Consider the following 20495-nt stretch of genomic DNA (forward strand, 5'->3'; position numbering starts at 1 on the left):
GCGTGTAGAACTAGCCTTTTTTCATTAGTCTGTCCAAACCTGCCATTAGTTGCCATCAATGCTGCGGCAGTCCTGGAGAAATGTGTCTTGGGAGTGCTTTTGTGTGTGCGTCTGTGCGTGTATGAAAGACTATGTTCACATTTCTGTGTGCTTGTGCATGTCTGGGCGTGTGATGGTGTGGACATGTATTTGGGTGTTTTTGTATTAGAACATGTGATTCTATGTGTGCTTGTGATTGTGCAAGCAGGTGTTTCTGTTTGTGTGCTTATGTCTGTGCGTATGATGGTGTGTGCATGTATTTGAGTGTCTTTGTATTAGAACATGCGATTGTATGTGTGCTTGTGCATGTGGATGTTTCTGTATGCGTACTTATATGCGCCCTCTGTTCACGTATGAAAGTTTGTGCACACATTTGTGCGTGCTTGTGTATGCGATAGTGTGTGTGTGTGTGTTCATGTATTTTGCGTGTACGTCTTTGGGTATTTTTGTTCTGGAGCATGTGATTGTATGTGTGCTTGTGTTTGCGTGTCGACATGTATGTGAGTGAGAGCATATTTGTGTGTGCTTGCGCATGTGACGATGTTTGCGTGTGCATATATTTTGGTGTTTTTTGTATTAGAGCATGGGATTTTATGTGTGCTTGTGTTGTTGAATGTTTTTTGTCTATGTGCTTGTATGTGTAGGTCAGTGCGCATATGAGAGTGTTTGCTCACATTTGTGTGTGCTTGTGCATGTCTGTGCGTGTGATGGCGTGTGCACGCTGGATTTGTTATTCTCTGGCGGCCACTGTCCTGGATATTGACTTTAACTGTCAGATGCCTGACCTTAGGATGGCCACCAGTGTACCAGTGTACAGTACAGTCCCCTGCCTGACCCCAAGATGGCTTCCATAATGGCCCCCTATACGTTGTTTTACTTCCCCGGGAAAACAATTGGACATTGACCAGACCTTGAAGCTATCCCCTAGCCTGCCTACACGTCTGGACTTGGAACCTGCGGAACTTACCCCAGACTGTGGATACCTAGCTATTTAGCTGATGCCTGGTGGAGCTACCATATAGCTAAAGAGGAGATGGGTTGTGAACTCCCCCCCTACCCTGCCCCTGCCGTCACCTACCCAGACGGACCTTGGGCAGATTTTCCCCTTGTCTCTACATCCTATCTTCCTCCTACCCCTTTACCCCTTTACCCCTTTACCCTATCACCTTTCCCTTCCTTGCTCCATTCACCTTGTCCCCTATGTTCTTTAAATGCTTTTCTTGATACTTATGTAACTTTTAACTGATGTAAATTGCAACATTATTGTTCCTCATGTTCGGCGCTCTGATTCCCTCAGGTCTAGCCAGCGCTATATAATAACTCATTAATTCAATTTGTTCCCATTTAGTACTCTTTGTCTCATTGTCTACCTCCCTAGCTCCTATCCCCTCTCCCCTGACTCTCTCATCTTGCTTGCTAGTCTGCCTAACCCCCTGTCCTGTGTGCCCTCTGACTAAGCACTCCTTCTCCCCTTGTTGGGGAAAGATTCAATATTTATAGTCTCAGCAAACCGGCGAGAGAGTCTACTGCACCAAGGGAGCCACTCACAGCTGAGGTATGGTATGGCACCCCGTGCCAAAGCACTCCCTCTCCCCTTTTTGGGGAAGGATCCAGAATGTAGGCCTTGGAGTCTCAGAGAACCCTCTGAGAGAGTCCACTGCGTAAAGGGATCCTCCCGCAACTGAGATAGGGAAGTGATACCACTTCCACTGGGATCACAGCTTACTGGACTTTGGACGTTGCTTTGACCCGTCTACCGCTTTGTGTTCCCCGTCGCCCTTCCCCTCCTCTTCCCATGCGGTGTCCTTCACCCTCCCCTCCTCTTTCCTGCCTTCATTACCTGTCTACTTCCCCAGCTCCTTCCCCCTCCCCTGAATCTTCCCCCTGCCTGCTTTTCCCCTTACGTATTTGTGCTTATTGTTTGTCTCGACCATACAAGTAACTATGTTGCCATGCTCTAATAACTGTGTAACCTTTGTAGCGATGTAAGCTGTAACTATGATTTGATGCTCATGTAAAGCGCTCTGATACCTCCGGGTCTAGCCAGCGCTATATAAAACCTTTAAAATAAATAAATAAAAATATACAGTGTAGCTATCTGCATGCACCCCGAGGGTGGGCTCGCCCGAGTGTATAAACAAGCATCTGCAATGCAATAGGTCTCGCATTTGCAAAAGTTCAAGCTAATGGCATTTTAATGACAATGCCATTTATTTATGTTTTAAAAACCAACACATACATAAAAGGCAATGTCATTTTCAATGCCAAGAGCTCAAACTCTCGCAAATGAGAGACCTATTGCATTGCAAATGCTTGTTTACACCAACGGTTCTAATTGTTCTTTCTTGCGGCCCCGCCCCCACCTTCGCAGATCTCACCCCACTGCACTCATCGTAGCTCCCATAATTTTTTTGCACTTCAACCTCTAAAGTTAAGATTCACAATAAGGAGCTGAAGTGAGATGTGTGAACGGAACTGGTGGGCATAGACTTTGTATATGTCAATCAACTTGGTTTCTTTATACTTAGGAATTAATGTTAAAAATAAATACAGGTTTTTATGCAATTTAACATATAGCGCGAACTCGACTCGAAGGAAATGGAACCCTTTACTTGAGCACCAGGTCACATCCTTGTGTTTTTAGGCACGGGGAGATAAAGGGATTTGTCCAGAATCACAGAATGTTTAGCGGCGCCGAGAGTCGCACCTTGTTCCACGTTCCAAATTGGGCAGCCCTGACCGCTTCGCCACCCTCCCCCAGTGAATGTAGTTTGAAGTGTTTTTCTATAAGAAACAAAAATGATATTTTTTTCAGTGACATTGCAGTGTGTTTTCTCTGAAGAAATGTATTTGTGCAGATTATCAGAAATTTGGACTGCCTTTAGTCATTTTACGATACAGAAGGTGCAGGGGGGGGAGCCCAGCGTTGCGATTAGAGAGGTGGAGGAGCCAAAGGGAGGGACGAAGATTGAAACACAAGGAGGTCTCTGTTGAAGTAACATCACTGACTTACAGAGTGTTTATTAACCGTGAGTACTTTCTACAAGATACGTCTGGTGCTAAGAAAATCAGTGTTTCTCCAGGAGGCCAGCAGGTTGATCTAAACACCTATATCTGGGTACATGACTGACTCCGGGGTAACACTTCACAGCACTCACACTCACCTTGGACTGCCCCCGTTTCTCACAGGGGCAGCACAGGCAGCGTGATCACCACACAGAGTGAGGGTCTCAGAGCCCCCTCCCCGGTCTCCATTGCAGCACTGCAGGGTTGCCCTCCTCACCTCTCACTAACAGTTGGATCTCCCGCTGCAGCCCTCTGACAGCACACACAGCCCGCACAAACAATATAACTGCACAGTAAATATGTCAGCCGTATGAAATTACTGCGCTTGGTCCAAAAATAGAAATTGTATTAATAAAATGTGATATTGTATCCTGCCATTCGGTTGCTGTACTTCTTTTTAGTAAGTCTATTCCGTAACATACAAAAATAAAAAAATAACCTCCACACAAACGCCCTCCACACAAGTTATAACTAGATTGTGATTATAGATTGTACTTCATTTTTAGCCTAGAATACTTCATTAATAGTGCAACAAAGGAGTGGATAATCAACAAACGTTATTTTAAAAGAGGAGCTCCATTACAAATGTTGCATTTTGAAGCTGCGGTCTCTGTAGCTGTGCCAGGATGAAGGGGCGGTATACTTTTACCCCTGAATATACCAAGAAAGTCTTCTGGTTTTCTGGCAAAGTAAAGAAAAGCTAAATTTTTCAGGGTGAAGACAAAATAAACAAGAGAGGCGAAAGATCAATAGAAGAGCAAGGGGGAGGGAGGGATCGACGCCTTGTCTCCAAGTGGTGGGGACCTACAGAGAGAAGGTGCGGGTAAAGTAACTGACGAACTGTGGGAGCAAGACAGGGTGTAGGAGAGGGATGCACAGGGGAAACAGCACACGGGGGACAGAACATGAAAACACGTGCTGTCAAGGCTCCAAGCATTACCTGATATGTATATTCTTGACTCTCACTTGCGCAGGAGCAGAGATGATTTCAGGCTCGGAAACTAGATGCTATTACCCGAATCCCAAGGAACGATGCCAGCAGGTCTAGTAGAACCTCCCTACATCATCCCCAGGGAAGGGGGTGTGGATAAAATAACAAACAGAGAAGAGACTGGTCCGGAAAGTTTCTCCAGACAACTTCCTTCTGGGTGTCTGTGGGTTAGAAACCTGAAAAAGGAGCACACCATTAGTTTCTTCCCTACTCTTCTATCCTGACTCTGATATTCACGGTTTCTTATGTTAACTCACTTTACTATTTCTGGACCTTGCTTCTCTTCCTAAGGGGTGTTATCCTTTTCTCGTCCAGTCAGTAGTTTACTGCTTAGGAAGACAAGGATAATGGTTAGATACCTACGGTTTCTACTCTATGGCTGACCTAAGACTATATCTTCTAGCGCATACTTACTTTACTAACTAGTCGACGTCACTGTAATGGGGTTTCTGTAAGTTGCTGCTAATAGAATGTCTTTCGACAAGTCTTTTCCTATTGATAGTCTTGTTTCTTCAGACGAATGATTCTAGATTATGCAAGGTTCATGTAATAGTTCCTTTCTTCGCTCACTTAAACAAGTTCAAGAGTTCAGACTTTCCACATTTGCAAATACGAGTTCTATTACTGTAGTAATCTTCAGTTTGGCCAAACACAGGTTCTTGTTACTTAGCTTTCAGTTCACTGACTGATTCTTTTTCCCGTTGAGATTTTCTTTAGTGACTTTTTCTCAGGGAATCACGAATTGTTCGCTTCACTCTTCGTCGACGCTTCGGAAGGTTTTTTCACCGCTGGAATCTCGAACTTGGAATGGGGGAAGAATTGTTACGCGTTTGAATTAATACGCCGTAACGACATTTCCTCAACACTCGCACTAGCGCAAATGGAGTACTACAACCAGGGTTTTTTAGAACTAAGGATTCAAGGAATTCACCAGAGCTACGCACACAGGATCGTCTTCGCTAACGGTTCAGGTGAAGTGCGTAGTTTCTAGGGCTCGCGCTCCGTTCGTACTCTCCGCATCAAAACGAGGTTAAACGACTAGAGCGTCAACCTCACAGCACCGCGGCATTGTGGCAGCCATTTTGTCTCTCCAGACTCGGACCCTATCAGACCAAGACGAATATGCAGGAAATCTGGTTTCATCTTGGGTTGATATTGCACCACATATTTGCGAGTCCAAATGACGGGTTCTGACACGTGCTTAAAGAAAAAGAACAAGCTTTTCTAAACGAGCCGGTAGCAGCCGAGCCATAATAAATCAAGCGCTAGGTGGGAGACGCCATGCGTGTGCACATCGCCAGTTCGGCGGCGGGCGCGCACATGGTTTGTCTCCCTTCGCGAACGAAAGAGACGACAATAGAGTCTCGCCAAGCAACGGAGCTGCGCTGCATTCGCTAGGCGAGACCTAATAAAAGATCTCAAGACCGCTCGGGGTCTTGGCTCATAAAATATAACTAAGTGTGTGTGTCACCTTTATGTGCTCTTCAAGCCTAAGGCCTAGCCTTGACCCGAGCGTGAAGTCAGCCAGGCCTGACTTCCACATTGGCGACGAAGTGGGTCCCACCCACGCCTCAGCCGCGTCTCACCTCGTACGGCGTATCCCTGGCGACCCAGACCCCAGCGTGTGGCCGCCGCCGTGGTGTCCTCTGCTGCCGTGCGGCCAGCGGTTGCCCACCTCACATAGACTCCAGCGAGCGCGTCCAGGCGGGTCCCCACCCCGCAAAGACTCCAGTGAGCGCGTCCGGGTTTGTGCTAACCCTGGGCGGAGAACTACGCTCCGTTCGCGGAGTTTGCGAAGTTTCGGCAACTTCGCACTACGCGGAGAGCGCGAAGCTGTCGCCTACTTCGCAATCTACAGCGTAGCGTAGTAGTTTTTCTTCCTCGCGCGCTCAATAGCATTCTCGCGTGCGCGATAATGACTTACCGTGGTTCTGCGTTCGCTTTCTCACTTTTCTCTCCCGGTCGCGTTCTCTACGATGTTTGGAATCCGGCCGCACAATCCAACCCGACTGTGAGAACGCGATAACGTCATTTGGACGCGCGAACACGTCATTAGGACGCGCGATCTCCTTACAGCGCTATGTAGGTAAGATCGCGTTTCCGAACACGCAGAAACTGCAATCTGGCACTGAATATCTCTCGAGCATGTTAAAATTTTCTCAAAAATGTTCATTTAACCCCTCAGATTGTGATTTGGCTGTATTTTTTTGGGCTAGGAGTCCTCTTATTGTTTCTACTCTTTTTTTCAAGAGAAAGGAAGTGCCCCTGAGTCTCCAACTTCCTGTTCCTGTCCACCAGGCTCCTCCCAGTGCTTTGTCCATGTGGTGTTCACTTTCATTTGGAATTGGAGCTGAAAGGATCACTCTTTGTGTTTGTCTACTGCATCATAGCATTTAATTGGATTTATTGAGGAATTTTGGATTTGAACTTTTCTTTCACAAGTAAGTTTTATAATGAAGAATTGGTGTACTGTATAAATGTTTTTTTTTTTTTTTAACTACAGTTTTCTGTGCTTTTTAATCTTTCCTAAATATTATTTTTGGGGGAGGCCTGTACTGTTTTGGTATGTTTGCACAGTGCTACAACGCGACCTTACAGTTTTTGTCTTCTTCGCGCGCTCAATGTGCGTGCTCGGGCGCGCGATCACGACGTTTTGTACAGTTCGCACCGCCGAACAAGCCAGGGAAGGGGGTGTGGATAAAATAACAAACAGAGAAGAGACTGGTCCGGAAAGTTTCTCCAGACAACTTCCTTCTGGGTGTCTGTGGGTTAGAAACCTGAAAAAGGAGCACACCATTAGTTTCTTCCCTACTCTTCTATCCTGACTCTGATATTCACGGTTTCTTATGTTAACTCACTTTACTATTTCTGGACCTTGCTTCTCTTCCTAAGGGGTGTTATCCTTTTCTCGTCCAGTCAGTAGTTTACTGCTTAGGAAGACAAGGATAATGGTTAGATACCTACGGTTTCTACTCTATGGCTGACCTAAGACTATATCTTCTAGCGCATACTTACTTTACTAACTAGTCGACGTCACTGTAATGGGGTTTCTGTAAGTTGCTGCTAATAGAATGTCTTTCGACAAGTCTTTTCCTATTGATAGTCTTGTTTCTTCAGACGAATGATTCTAGATTATGCAAGGTTCATGTAATAGTTCCTTTCTTCGCTCACTTAAACAAGTTCAAGAGTTCAGACTTTCCACATTTGCAAATACGAGTTCTATTACTGTAGTAATCTTCAGTTTGGCCAAACACAGGTTCTTGTTACTTAGCTTTCAGTTCACTGACTGATTCTTTTTCCCGTTGAGATTTTCTTTAGTGACTTTTTCTCAGGGAATCACGAATTGTTCGCTTCACTCTTCGTCGACGCTTCGGAAGGTTTTTTCACCGCTGGAATCTCGAACTTGGAATGGGGGAAGAATTGTTACGCGTTTGAATTAATACGCCGTAACGACATTTCCTCAACACTCGCACTAGCGCAAATGGAGTACTACAACCAGGGTTTTTTAGAACTAAGGATTCAAGGAATTCACCAGAGCTACGCACACAGGTTCAGGTGAAGTGCGTAGTTTCTAGGGCTCGCGCTCCGTTCGTACTCTCCGCATCAAAACGAGGTTAAACGACTAGAGCGTCAACCTCACAGCACCGCGGCATTGTGGCAGCCATTTTGTCTCTCCAGACTCGGACCCTATCAGACCAAGACGAATATGCAGGAAATCTGGTTTCATCTTGGGTTGATATTGCACCACATATTTGCGAGTCCAAATGACGGGTTCTGACACGTGCTTAAAGAAAAAGAACAAGCTTTTCTAAACGAGCCGGTAGCAGCCGAGCCATAATAAATCAAGCGCTAGGTGGGAGACGCCATGCGTGTGCACATCGCCAGTTCGGCGGCGGGCGCGCACATGGTTTGTCTCCCTTCGCGAACGAAAGAGACGACAATAGAGTCTCGCCAAGCAACGGAGCTGCGCTGCATTCGCTAGGCGAGACCTAATAAAAGATCTCAAGACCGCTCGGGGTCTGGCTCATAAAATATAACTAAGTGTGTGTGTCACCTTTATGTGCTCTTCAAGCCTAAGGCCTAGCCTTGACCCGAGCGTGAAGTCAGCCAGGCCTGACTTCCACATTGGCGACGAAGTGGGTCCCACCCACGCCTCAGCCGCGTCTCACCTCGTACGGCGTATCCCTGGCGACCCAGACCCCAGCGTGTGGCCGCCGCCGTGGTGTCCTCTGCTGCCGTGCGGCCAGCGGTTGCCCACCTCACATAGACTCCAGCGAGCGCGTCCAGGCGGGTCCCCACCCCGCAAAGACTCCAGTGAGCGCGTCCGGGTTTGTGCTAACCCTGGGCGGAGAACTACGCTCCGTTCGCGGAGTTTGCGAAGTTTCGGCAACTTCGCACTACGCGGAGAGCGCGAAGCTGTCGCCTACTTCGCAATCTACAGCGTAGCGTAGTAGTTTTTCTTCCTCGCGCGCTCAATAGCATTCTCGCGTGCGCGATAATGACTTACCGTGGTTCTGCGTTCGCTTTCTCACTTTTCTCTCCCGGTCGCGTTCTCTACGATGTTTGGAATCCGGCCGCACAATCCAACCCGACTGTGAGAACGCGATAACGTCATTCGGACGCGCGAACACGTCATTAGGACGCGCGATCTCCTTACAGCGCTATGTAGGTAAGATCGCGTTTCCGAACACGCAGAAACTGCAATCTGGCACTGAATATCTCTCGAGCATGTTAAAATTTTCTCAAAAATGTTCATTTAACCCCTCAGATTGTGATTTGGCTGTATTTTTTTGGGCTAGGAGTCCTCTTATTGTTTCTACTCTTTTTTTCAAGAGAAAGGAAGTGCCCCTGAGTCTCCAACTTCCTGTTCCTGTCCACCAGGCTCCTCCCAGTGCTTTGTCCATGTGGTGTTCACTTTCATTTGGAATTGGAGCTGGAAGGATCACTCTTTGTGTTTGTCTACTGCATCATAGCATTTAATTGGATTTATTGAGGAATTTTGGATTTGAACTTTTCTTTCACAAGTAAGTTTTATAATTGAGAATTGGTGTACTGTATAAATGTTTTTTTTTTTTTAACTACAGTTTTCTGTGCTTTTTAATCTTTCCTAAATATTATTTTTGGGGGAGGCCTGTACTGTTTTGGTATGTTTGCACAGTGCTACAACGCGACCTTACAGTTTTTGTCTTCTTCGCGCGCTCAATGTGCGTGCTCGGGCGCGCGATCACGACGTTTTGTACAGTTCGCACCGCCGAACAAGCCGAATTTGCATTCTCGCGAGCAATATCTCTCGAGTTGCCTAAAACGTTCCCGAAAATGTAGATGCTGTTTTTTTTGCTAAAAGAAACTCCTCAGGTTGTCATTTGCTTGTAGTTTTTGGAGCATGGACTACTTACTGTTTCTGTCCTCTATGTACCTTGTTGTTTGAGGTTGGCCTGACAATGTGGGCGGCTTGGTGGCGGCCATTTTGTCAAGCCAAGCATTGTCCTTTTGCCATAGGAATGTATTGTCTATTTGTCTGTCTTCTCTTTCTTTTCATGTTTTTGGGGGTGGCCAGGCCATGTGGGGGCGGCCATTTTCCATGTGGAGAGCGGCCATTTAAATTCCTGGTACTAGTAGCAGCCTCTGTGTTTTTGCCATAGGCCTCCAAGCTACTAGAGTCCTCCTCATCATGGGTGCATGAAAGTTGTTCAATTGTTATAGGGGTGTTTAAGTTGTAAGTGTAACATCATGTGGGTCATGGATGGCTTTGGATTAATTAGAAAAATGTGTTTTTGGTGTTGAATTGCAGGTTTTGGTTGTGTTGAATAATATGGCTTTTTCCTGCGCACTAGGTAACCCTAGAATTCAGCTCGCGTAGTTTTGGTAAGTTTGCACAGTGCTGCAACGCGACCTTACAGTTTTTGTCGTCTTCGCGTGCTCAATGTGCGTGCTCGGGGGCGCGATCACGACGTTTTGTTTAGTTCGCGCCGCCAAACACGCTGAATTTGCATTCTCGCGAGCAATATCTCTCGAGTTGCCTAAAACTTTCCCGAAAATGTAGATGCTGTTCATTTTGCTAATAGAAACTCCTCAGGTTGTCATTTGCTTGTAGTTTTTGGAGCATGGACCACTTACTGTTTCTGTCCTCTATGTACCTTGTTGTTAGACGGTGGCCTGACCATGTGGGCGGCTTGGTGGCGGCCATTTTGTCAAGCCAAGCATTGTCCTTTTGCCATAGGAATGTATTGTCTGTCTTTTCTTTCTTTTCATGTTTTTGGGGGTGGCACTGGCCAGGCCATGTGGGGGCGGCCATTTTGTGTGACCTTCCATCCTGGTTGCCGGCTTGCCGCAGGCCTACAAAGTTGTGTGATTTTTTGCTGCCAGTAGGCCTAGAGTCCCAGAGATAGTCAGCGGGGATGCTTGATGTAGCGGTTTCCATTTCGTCTGTTGAATTTAACATCATTTAGGGCATGGGTGGCAATGCATTGAATTTTCAAATGTGGTGTGTGGGGTGTAGTTAACTGTTTGGGGGAAAACTCCAAATGCCTTTGTTGTTTGTGTTGTTGTGTAACTTTCAAACCTTGTAGCCATGGAGATTTTCTTTTTTGCATTAAGCTGTGATGTATGCATCCTCCTTTTTCTGGCCATATAGGGAGGGATATAGGCCTGGGTGAGTTTATTTTTTTCTGGCCTTTGCCCTTTACCCATGTACCTGTGATGAGTGCCCATGTGGAGCTGTGGTGGTAGTAGTAGTGTGCCGTTTTGTTTTTGACAAATTGGCCTGTGTCTTGCCATTGTTCCTGTTGGCTTACTACTGTTCACATCCCCATTGCTACCTGCTGCAGGTCACTGATGCTGCATCCATGATGCACAAATTATGGATAAACAAGTTCCACTTCCACTACATTTGCATTTTATTTCTTTGCTATTCTTACTCTTACTGGATGTACTAATACTTCTAGTAGTAATTAAAGCAAAAAAAAATCCATATTCGACTGATGTTGTTCTGCCTTCTTTGCTTGTAGGTGCACAAAAGACTGAAGAGGAGGTGTCTGTCATCATTCATCGCCTGTTCTACTGCCAGACGGACGTCCTTCTGTACTACGTCACGTGTGGTGTGAGTGACTAACCTGACCAGACATCATTCTCAGCAACTTGTGCAACTGAGTGCTGCTGCTGACATCTGAGGAAGATGGGCCTAAAGAAAGCAGGTACCAGGTCCTCCAAGACCAAGAAAGTTGCTGAGAAGAAGGAAGAACAGAAGAAGGAACTGACACTTAAGTCTGGTGTTGACCCGAAAACCTTTTTTGGGAGAAAAAAAAGTACGCCTGCAGCAGCAGTGACCGGGGTCCAAGCTGGGGCCAGCACCTCCGCATCAGTGGGCCCAAGCCACCACCCCAGGCCCAAGCCGATGAGTGGGGAAGAGGTAGCCAGCCTAATGGTGGAAAGCAGTGATACTGAGCCTGACCTGAACTTATCTCAATCTCAAAGTAGTACACATTCCACGCAAGAGGGAACACAGCAGAAAAGTGGTGAACAACAACCAGCGCCCGCAATAGTTGATGTTCAACAACCACCGCCCGCAATAGTAGATGCTCAACGAAAAGAACAACCACAACCACCACCTGTAATAGCAGTTGTTACACAACAACCGCCGCAATAGTAGATGTTCAACAAAAACAACTACCACAACCACCGCCTGCAATAGTTGTTCAAGAACCACCACTGGCAATAGTAGTTGTTCCTCCCGAAGTCGGGGCAGTTCAGGAAATTGAGCCTGATGCAAAGCAAGAAGAGGCAGCACATCATGCAGGAGATCTATTGGTTTCCAAATCCCCACCAAGGAAAAGGAGGGTTAGTCCATTGAGTTCTTCGCCAAGCATCCCTTCTGATGATCTTGACTTCACTTGGGAGCCAGAACGATCTGAGCATGAGAGGGAGAGACATCCCAAGAAGACCAGGCTAGGGAAAAGGAAGGTTCCAGGAAGCCTACCACTTATGGAGTGCGATGGTGATGATGAGTCAGACCCAGTCATCACAAGCATTACTCCCGGCCCTGAGGACATGGAGACCAACATTTTAACCCGATCAAGAATGGCTGCGACTAGGGATGTAGCACGCATACCACCAACACAGGCCACACCAAAACTACCTCCAGCTTCCATTTTTACATTTGCACAAAGCCGGCAGCGTCCTACATCCAGCACAAGTTCCACCTCAGCAGAAGGAGGTAGTGGTACTACTGCACAGCCACATAGTGCAGTTCACCACACAACCTCCAGTTCATCCGGCATTGGAAGTGGCACTTCTAGCAGGAGACAAAAGTTAAGCTCCCCAGTGTGGGACTTCTTTACAGTTAGCGCAAATGAGGACAACATTGCTATATGCTCCATTTGTCATTCCTCTGTTAGTCGTGGTAAGCTTGGCACAAACTATGGTACCGGAGGCCAAATGACCCATATGAAAAAACACCACCCAATCCAGTGGGAGGACCACCTACGTATCATAAAAGCAGGAACCATTAATGTTGGTGGGGAAGCAGTAGAAGGTCCACGGGTAACCGGACAGAATGAAGAGGGAGACATTCTATCTGGTAGTGGTACACTAAGTACCCCTGTCCCACTCCCCAGCACTGCAGTGGTAGAACCCAGATCCTCCGGATCAGCAACATCTCTGTGGCACCAGAGTAAGAGTAACCCGGAGACACCAAGGAGTACGGGTGCGAAGTCTGCGACACGAAGTACTGCATCGGGCATATCTGAAAGAAATAGCAAGCAGCGTACCATTCTTAGCATGTTTAGGCAGGAGGGGAAGTACGAGCGCAACCACCCAATAGCACATTTGTATAATGCTAAGCTTGCTAAAATGTTAGCTCTGGACCTTCTCCCTTTTTCTTTTGTTGAAGGGATGGGTTTCCTGGAATTTGTGTCAACCCTCTGCCCAAAATGGAATGTTCCCAGCCGCTACTATTTTGCCAGAGTTGCTGTTCCAGCACTACACCACGACGTGCTGGAATTGCTTGGAAAAGCCTTGCAGCAGAGTGCTGTGCATAGTATCCACCTGACAACAGACATGTGGAGCAGTAGTCAAGCCACAGATTACATGTGCATCACAGCACACTGGATCTCTTTTTCAGGTGTTAGAGACAAGATATCTACAGGCATTGACACTACTGAGATTTTTAATGATACTCGCAAACATGCTACTGTAGCCATGTTTGCTATGGAGAAATCGCATACTGCTGCAAACATGTTGGATGAGTTCAACAGCAAGGTCTTTGAATGGCTCCAACCAAGAGGCCTCAATATTGGTTTTGTTGCCACCGACAATGGCAGTAATGTAGTTAAGGCCATGGAAGATGGCCGCTATTTCAGGGTCCCGTGTTTGGCACACTGCATTAACATTGTGGTTCAAGACTTTCTGAAAAGTGAAAGCAAAGTCAGCAACTTACTGACCATTTGCAGAAGAATCTGCACGCATTTCAATCATTCTTTTAAAGCCCGGAAGCAGCTACGGGTCATTCAACATGAGTGTAACATGCCAGTCAAAGCACTCATTCAGGAGGTACCAACACGTTGGAACTCTACGTATTACATGCTCGAACGGCTGTTTGAGCAGTACATACCACTTAATGCTTATGTCATGACAAGAAGATCAGGGGATAATGCTGTTAAAGCCATGAACGTTGAGATGTGGCAATGGGACCTCATTAAATGCCTGACAGAGATGCTACTTCCTTTTGAGGTCTTCACTCGTGCAGTCAGCAGGGAGGACTGTACTATGAGCCAAGCAGTCCCATTGTTGTACATGCTTGAGCAAGAGCTGAAGGAGGTGTCTGAAACGTACGAAGGTGTGGAAGGAAAACGTGAAGCATGTAATTTAGCGAAGTCCTTAGCAAGCCGCTTATCTGAGAATACAAGGATTCAAAATAAGATTGTGTCACATCAACATTACATTACTGCCACAATTTTCGATCCACGGTACAAATTATTTGTGAACAGTAATGCAGTAATTCCTTTTTCAGAAGAGGATGTTTCCAAGTACAAAACTGTAATAGCCAAGGAAGCCACTTATTTAGAAAACGAACGTCTCTCAATTAGAGGCCTGCCAGTGCCAGCCCAGGACAGTGCAAGTACCACTGAGCATCCTACAGAGTCAAGTTCTTCTTCACAGCATGCGAGCAGTGCGTTTGCTTCCCAGCAGTCACCAACACAAACAATAACACCAACCGCACCAACAGGATCTGATTCATCAGACACAAGCTAAAAAATAGCTGCTTGGTTTCTACAGAAAGGGATGGGGAAGTCCGTTGCTGTCGCAAAGCAAAAAGAGGACGAGCAAACCAGAGCACCAATGAACATTGAGCGGATTGTCCAGGCCTATCTAGATGACACAACAGAGGTGTTCATGGAGCAAAGCCCATTGGTGTATTGGTATAGGACAAGAAGCCAATGGCCACTGCTCAGCAGGCTGGCAATAAAGTATCTAGCTTGCCCTGTTGCAAGTGTCTCTTCTGAGCGTGTGTTCAGTGCTGCTGGTGCCATTGTGACTGTGAGAAGGACCAGTCTCTCGCCCAAAAGCGTGGAGAGGTTAACCATGATAAAAATGAACCAGCACTTGATACCACCAGACTACCAAGTCCGTGAATCAGAGCTGGAAGAGGAGAGCGAGTCGGAAGAAATAAGTATTGGGTTACAGGACCTACTTCTGTCAGAAGAACCACCAGGGTTTGAGGACGAGCTCCTCTTCCCTGACAACTAGGCTTGGAAATTGTTACATTCTCCCTTCCTTTATTTCTCCCTTCCTTAGTTATTTGTGTGTATCTGTCTTTCTGACTCAAACTTGAAAACCAACTCCATCTTCCTTTCTCTTTTAATTACCTATTGGAGTTGCACATCTGAGCATTTACTGTGCACTCCACTCATCAGAGTCCTGCTCCATCTTCCTGACTCACCCTAAATACATTTCCATCTTGCCATACTTTGGATGGAGATGGACAATAGTGCAATAATGTAGCCTCTAACAGTCCCTCCATAACAATTGAAACGTACGTGACTACAGCCATCTTTGTTTTGTTTCCAATCTGAAATGCATCACTGTCTTAAGGTTACACCTCTGTCTGCAGGCATACACAACTCTTCAATGTCAGAACTTGAACAGGGCTCCAAAATTAAAGTAAACTCGTCATCACTTTCAGAAGGCTCTGCTGCATCTGTGATCTGACAGTCACAAAGAAGAGAAAAACAGGTATATGAAATAAATGATGCCATACATTGCATTGGCTGCTTGCTTACTCAGAGCAAATGTGCATGAAGTTGAAGTATACTAGTAGTTTCAAAGTGCTTGTGTCTCGAGTGATGGTCAATGTTTCCATGTTGTTTAATAATATGTATCCAATTGTACTCCTATTACTGCAGGTGCAGTCTGGTCTTAATCGTAGTCACTCAATACATACTTAGTTGCTGTTTTTGGTCAGTTGGAGAACACGTACACGTGCCACACCGGATGATGATGATGACCACCATGATACCATCTTTGCACGCTGTCAGTCAGTTTGATCAGAGATGAATGATGGAATATGTTCAGGAAGTGGAATACAAGGTAAACACACAACCAATCAAGAAGAAGCACACCAGACCTAGGCTACATGTGTGTGCAGTGGTGGAATGGAATAGTGGTATGATTGACATTGGCGCATTGATTTACATTTACATTAATCACTTGCTTTGGAAATACTAGGTTGATGTATATGCCTTTTGTCTGAAACTCTGAAAAATGTAGGTAAATGGAGTTTGGGCCACAGACTCACGTCCCGGTGTTGTGGCTCTGTAACTGTTCTGTGCTGGCTCCTATTTGTTGTTCTTTCTGATGACTGCTGTGCAACTAGAAGAGTAGAGTTAATCAACGTATCCAATTAGCCTCAGTCTGAAAATTTTCTCGCTCACGAGTCTTGTCTTTTTCGCACTACACCGTAATTGATTTCTATGTTTTCATTCTGTTAACTTATTTTGTAATACCCCATTTCTTCTTTCATCAACACTTACAGGCCGGCCTTTCACCCAGCGCTACTATATTATACGTGGAGCAACAACTCACACTTACCTTACCAATCCTCCTCATCATCATCATTCTGCCAGAGGCGCCCAAGGATGATATAATCAATCAATCAGTCACAACAGTGTCCATGGAAGGGAGGAAAAAATGAATGACGAGATACAACTACACATTTGGCCCTGGATAATACATTAACTTTAGTATCATTTTCATATTTTTCTTTGATTCCTTTTTCCTCTTCATTTATTTTATGCTTGTGTTTGGTAATTGATTGTTCACTTAAAGTATCTCAATTTTGTTTGCTAGCTTTCAGCCCGCTACAACAGGTATTACGGTTTCTCAGAGGGCATACAACCTAGGCAAAAGTCATATCATTCATATCATAAGAAGTACTTCCTTTGAATTGTGTAGTAGTAGTTAAGTAATTAGCACTTCTTATTAACCATCCAGTTAATGAAACCTTCATCGTGCATCCATTTCGTTGTTCTTAATTGACTTTACATTTATTGGGGAATTGTGGATCAGCAATCATCGTCTTCATTGTTTTGCTTGTTGTCTCCATGCGTACTATTTTTCTTTCAGCAAATCAAAAGGGAGAGAGAGGACTAGGTAAGCCAGTCCGGGTCCCCTGGTTATATGTAGAGATATCAATATAGGACTAGCTATGTTGTGTTAGAGGAAACTCAGAAGGTATATCTGTAGGCAAACCCTTAGGTTTGGTCATGAAGCCCTCACACACCAACCTAGTTGGTGTCATGCTTCATCATCGGGCCCACCACAGTGACACCGAATGTGTCCCGGGTGTGCTGCGACTCCAGATTACTGAGGAGCTGGTATTCTTACTGAGTGTGCAGTGTTGGTGAGAATGAAGATGAAAGGTTTTAAAAGCTATACAGGTGGTCCCAGTTCCCGAGGGTAAGAGGTAAATTTAATACCTGGGCCCCTGTTAGCAAGATAAAAAGGCTGTGGACGATGTGGAGTATATTAGGGGCTCCTACGTCCTTGTGGTCTACATGTTTCAGCCAGGCCTTTTGATTAAAACTGGCTTTCCTCAGGACCAAATGAGTATGTGTGGGTGAAAATAAACTATATTAAGTGAAAGTGTGTGGTAAAAAAGTGTTGCACTCGCTAAGGTGCCGTACGTGTAAGAGGGGGATTCCCTCTGCTTTACTGTACATAAAACACAAAGACAGTACAGACATACAAAAAGAGTCATTGAGAATGGTATTAACCAAAACACAACAAATAGCCGGCTTCTGGTGTGCGTGAGCGACCTAGAGCGGCAAGTAACAATGCCATGAGTGTGCCATGGCTAAGGTGAACTATGGCGGTTAAATATTAAACGCAGTGGCAGTGGTGGGCTACACAGCGAAACAGGCATAGCGTGAGGTACAGGTAAGTATGGTACATAATTCCTCACACTTGCTACTTGCTGTTAAAGCCTCATGGGTCACTTGGCAGGGAGGGAAAGAAGATCCTAAATGTTTGTAGAGGATTACAGTTAGGATAGTACCTGTGGAGAGAAATTGTTGCTTACCCAGAGCGTTGTGCAGAGATCAAGCTTACTCACGGTATTTCCGATCAGCGGTTCCTGCGACCTATCGTCCTGCTCCAGTGTCCCGAATGAGCTTTGCCAGAGTCAGGTATGGGCTTAAATAGCCGGTTTGATTGTTATCACCTGGAGAGGGGAGAGGGCGCGGTCGCGTTTCCTTTTTAGAGCGCGGGCGCTGGGAGCTAGCGGTCTGCGCGTTGCGCATGCGCGATGTGAGGTTTCCAGCGCATGCGTGGTAGAGGTGTGTGCGAGCGCTATCCATTCGCGCATGCGCCATGGTACCAGGACTAGGTTAGCATTGGTAGTGGCATGTGCGCGCGAGTGCGTGCGCAACTGGGGCAAAAAAAGGAAAAGAAGCCCGTGTGGGTCTTTTAAGGTTTAAAAAGCAACAACAGCGATTGCAAGGTATATAGGCAAAGAAGGCAATTACAGAGTAGGGACAGATCACGAGTCTGAGCGCAGACAGGGATACTGACCAATACTTTACATAGGAGTGTTTATCTCGCCAGAGCATTCCACGGGATGGAATCATTGAGCCCCTCTATATGGGTAGAAAGGCGATAAATCCAGCGTTGCTCTTTGGTGAGCAGAGTCTTCTCATCACAAGCTGAAAGTGCGAATTGTTCGATGACCGTCCAGGTGAAATCATTCGGGGTGTGATTTTGCACGATGAAGTGCTGGGTCAGTTTGCTGATGTTTTTACCACAGCGCATGGTGCTCCTGTGTTCAGTCATCCTGGTTCTAACCTTCCTGGTCGTCATGCCTATGTATCTCAAGCCACAGCGACAGGTGATTAGGTATACTAGGTTAGATGAATTACAGTTCGTGAATTGTCGTTGTGTCCAGGTTTTACCATCTTCCAACGACAATGTTTTGGAAGGGGTAGTCAGGTGGCAGACGCTACAGTTGTAACATGGTTGGTGGCCTGTTAGTTCTGGTAGGCCCCAAGTGTTTAAAATTGTATGGCCGGTTTGCTGTGTTTTTCTGGGTCTCGTGGTTACCAGCTGATCCTTCAGATTTTGTGCTCTTTTGTAAGCAAAGCGGGGGAGGTCCCAGTTCCTCGCGCCTGAATTGATGATCTTCCAATTTTTGCGAATTATGCTGGAGACCTGATTGGAGGCGGTGTTATGGTGGTGACACACGTCATGATGGGTGTTTCTGGTGGTCTGACCACGGTCTCAAGAAGGGCCTCCCTGTTTTGGTTGCGTGCGCGTTTACAGGATTTTGTGATGATTCTGGATGGGTAGCCACGGTCTCCCAACTTGTGGACCAAGGCTTTGGACTGGTGTTTGAAGTCATGGAGGTTGCTGCAGTTCCGGCGAATGCGCAGGAACTGTCCAAATGGCAGGTTCTCTCTCAAAGGTCTGGGGTGGAAACTATCAAAGCGCAACAACGAGTTCCTGGAAGTCGGTTTGTAATGAGTCGTTGTGGTCAGACCCCCCTGATCAGCTTTTATGTTGAGGTCCAGAAACGCCAGTTCAGTAGAACTGCTAGTGCAGGTGAACTTTAGAAAGGGATCAAGGCTATTGATCCAGGTGAGAAAATCTTTCAATGTCTCCTCATTGCCTTCCCAGACAATGAGGATATCGTCAATATATCGACGCCAAATTGTTATATTTGCTGAGTAGGGGTTCGTGGGGGCTTCGATATTTGTCTGCTCAAAGTGGTGGACATATAGCCCCGCCACGCTCGGCGCAAAGACACTGCCCATCGAGGTACCATTCGTTTGTAAGAAGAATGTATCTTCGTATTGGAAATAGTTCTCTTTTAATGCCAGCGTGGCGCAATCCAAGATGAAGTGACGGGGTGTACGATGTTGCCAGTCAATCTCCATCAAGACATCATGGAGTACCTTCAGTGTGGCATCCTGAGGGAGGCTCGTATATAGGCTCTCCACGTCCAATCCCACCAGGAGGTGTTTGTCTCTATCGAAACTGACATCCTTGATGATGTTAAGGAGGTGCTTCGTGTCTTTGACGTAGGATGGAGTTTTCTGAACCAATGGGTTGAGGTAGTGATCGCAGAACCGTGATAACGGTTCTAGGAGGGACTTTATCCCTGACACTATGGGTCTGCCCGGTGGTGGGGTGACCCCTTTATGCACCTTGGGCATGATGTAAAAGTAGGGTACTTTTGCATCACGTGTGTTGAGATACTCAGCTTCTTGCTTTGAGATGTATTCTGCGACAGAAGCCTCCTGTACTAGTTCTGTGATCTTTTTTTGTAGATCTTTGGATGGGTCTCTCAGTAATTTTCTATAGTTACGAGTGTCGCTTAATAGTCTGCGGCATTCGGTGTCGTAGTCGATTTTGTTCATGATGACTATCCCTCCACCTTTATCTGCTGGTTTGATGATGCGGGTAGGGTCATTTTGGAGTTTTTTGATGATCTCCCTATCTTGAAAAGACAGATTGTTGAAATGGTTTTGGGGTTGCAATTTCTCGACTTCTGAGTATACTGCCAACTCGAAGGTACTGATCTCCACTGGCACGGTGGCAGGTGGTGGAGTGAAGTTGGATTTGAGTTTCAACCCAGTCTCATTAGTGGTTTCTGAGTCAAGAGGTTTCTCCTTGTTTTCGAAAAACGCTTTTAGCTTGAGTTTTCTAAAAAACTCGGCCAGTTCGACATGGAGTTTGAAAGTATCTAGTCTGATGGTCGGGACAAATGACAGTCCTTTGTTCAGGACATTGGTTTCTTCATTGGTGAGGGGTACGTCGGAGAGGTTGAATACCAGGGTGCCGGTATTGGTTGGTTCAGCTATTTGCTGGGGCCCGCTTGCTCTTTGGCTTTGTTCCTCGTGTTGGCACTGAC

The sequence above is a fragment of the Lissotriton helveticus genome, chromosome 2_1, assembly GCF_964261635.1.
Source record: "Lissotriton helveticus chromosome 2_1, aLisHel1.1, whole genome shotgun sequence".
In the NCBI taxonomy this organism is placed as follows: Eukaryota; Metazoa; Chordata; class Amphibia; order Caudata; family Salamandridae; genus Lissotriton; species Lissotriton helveticus.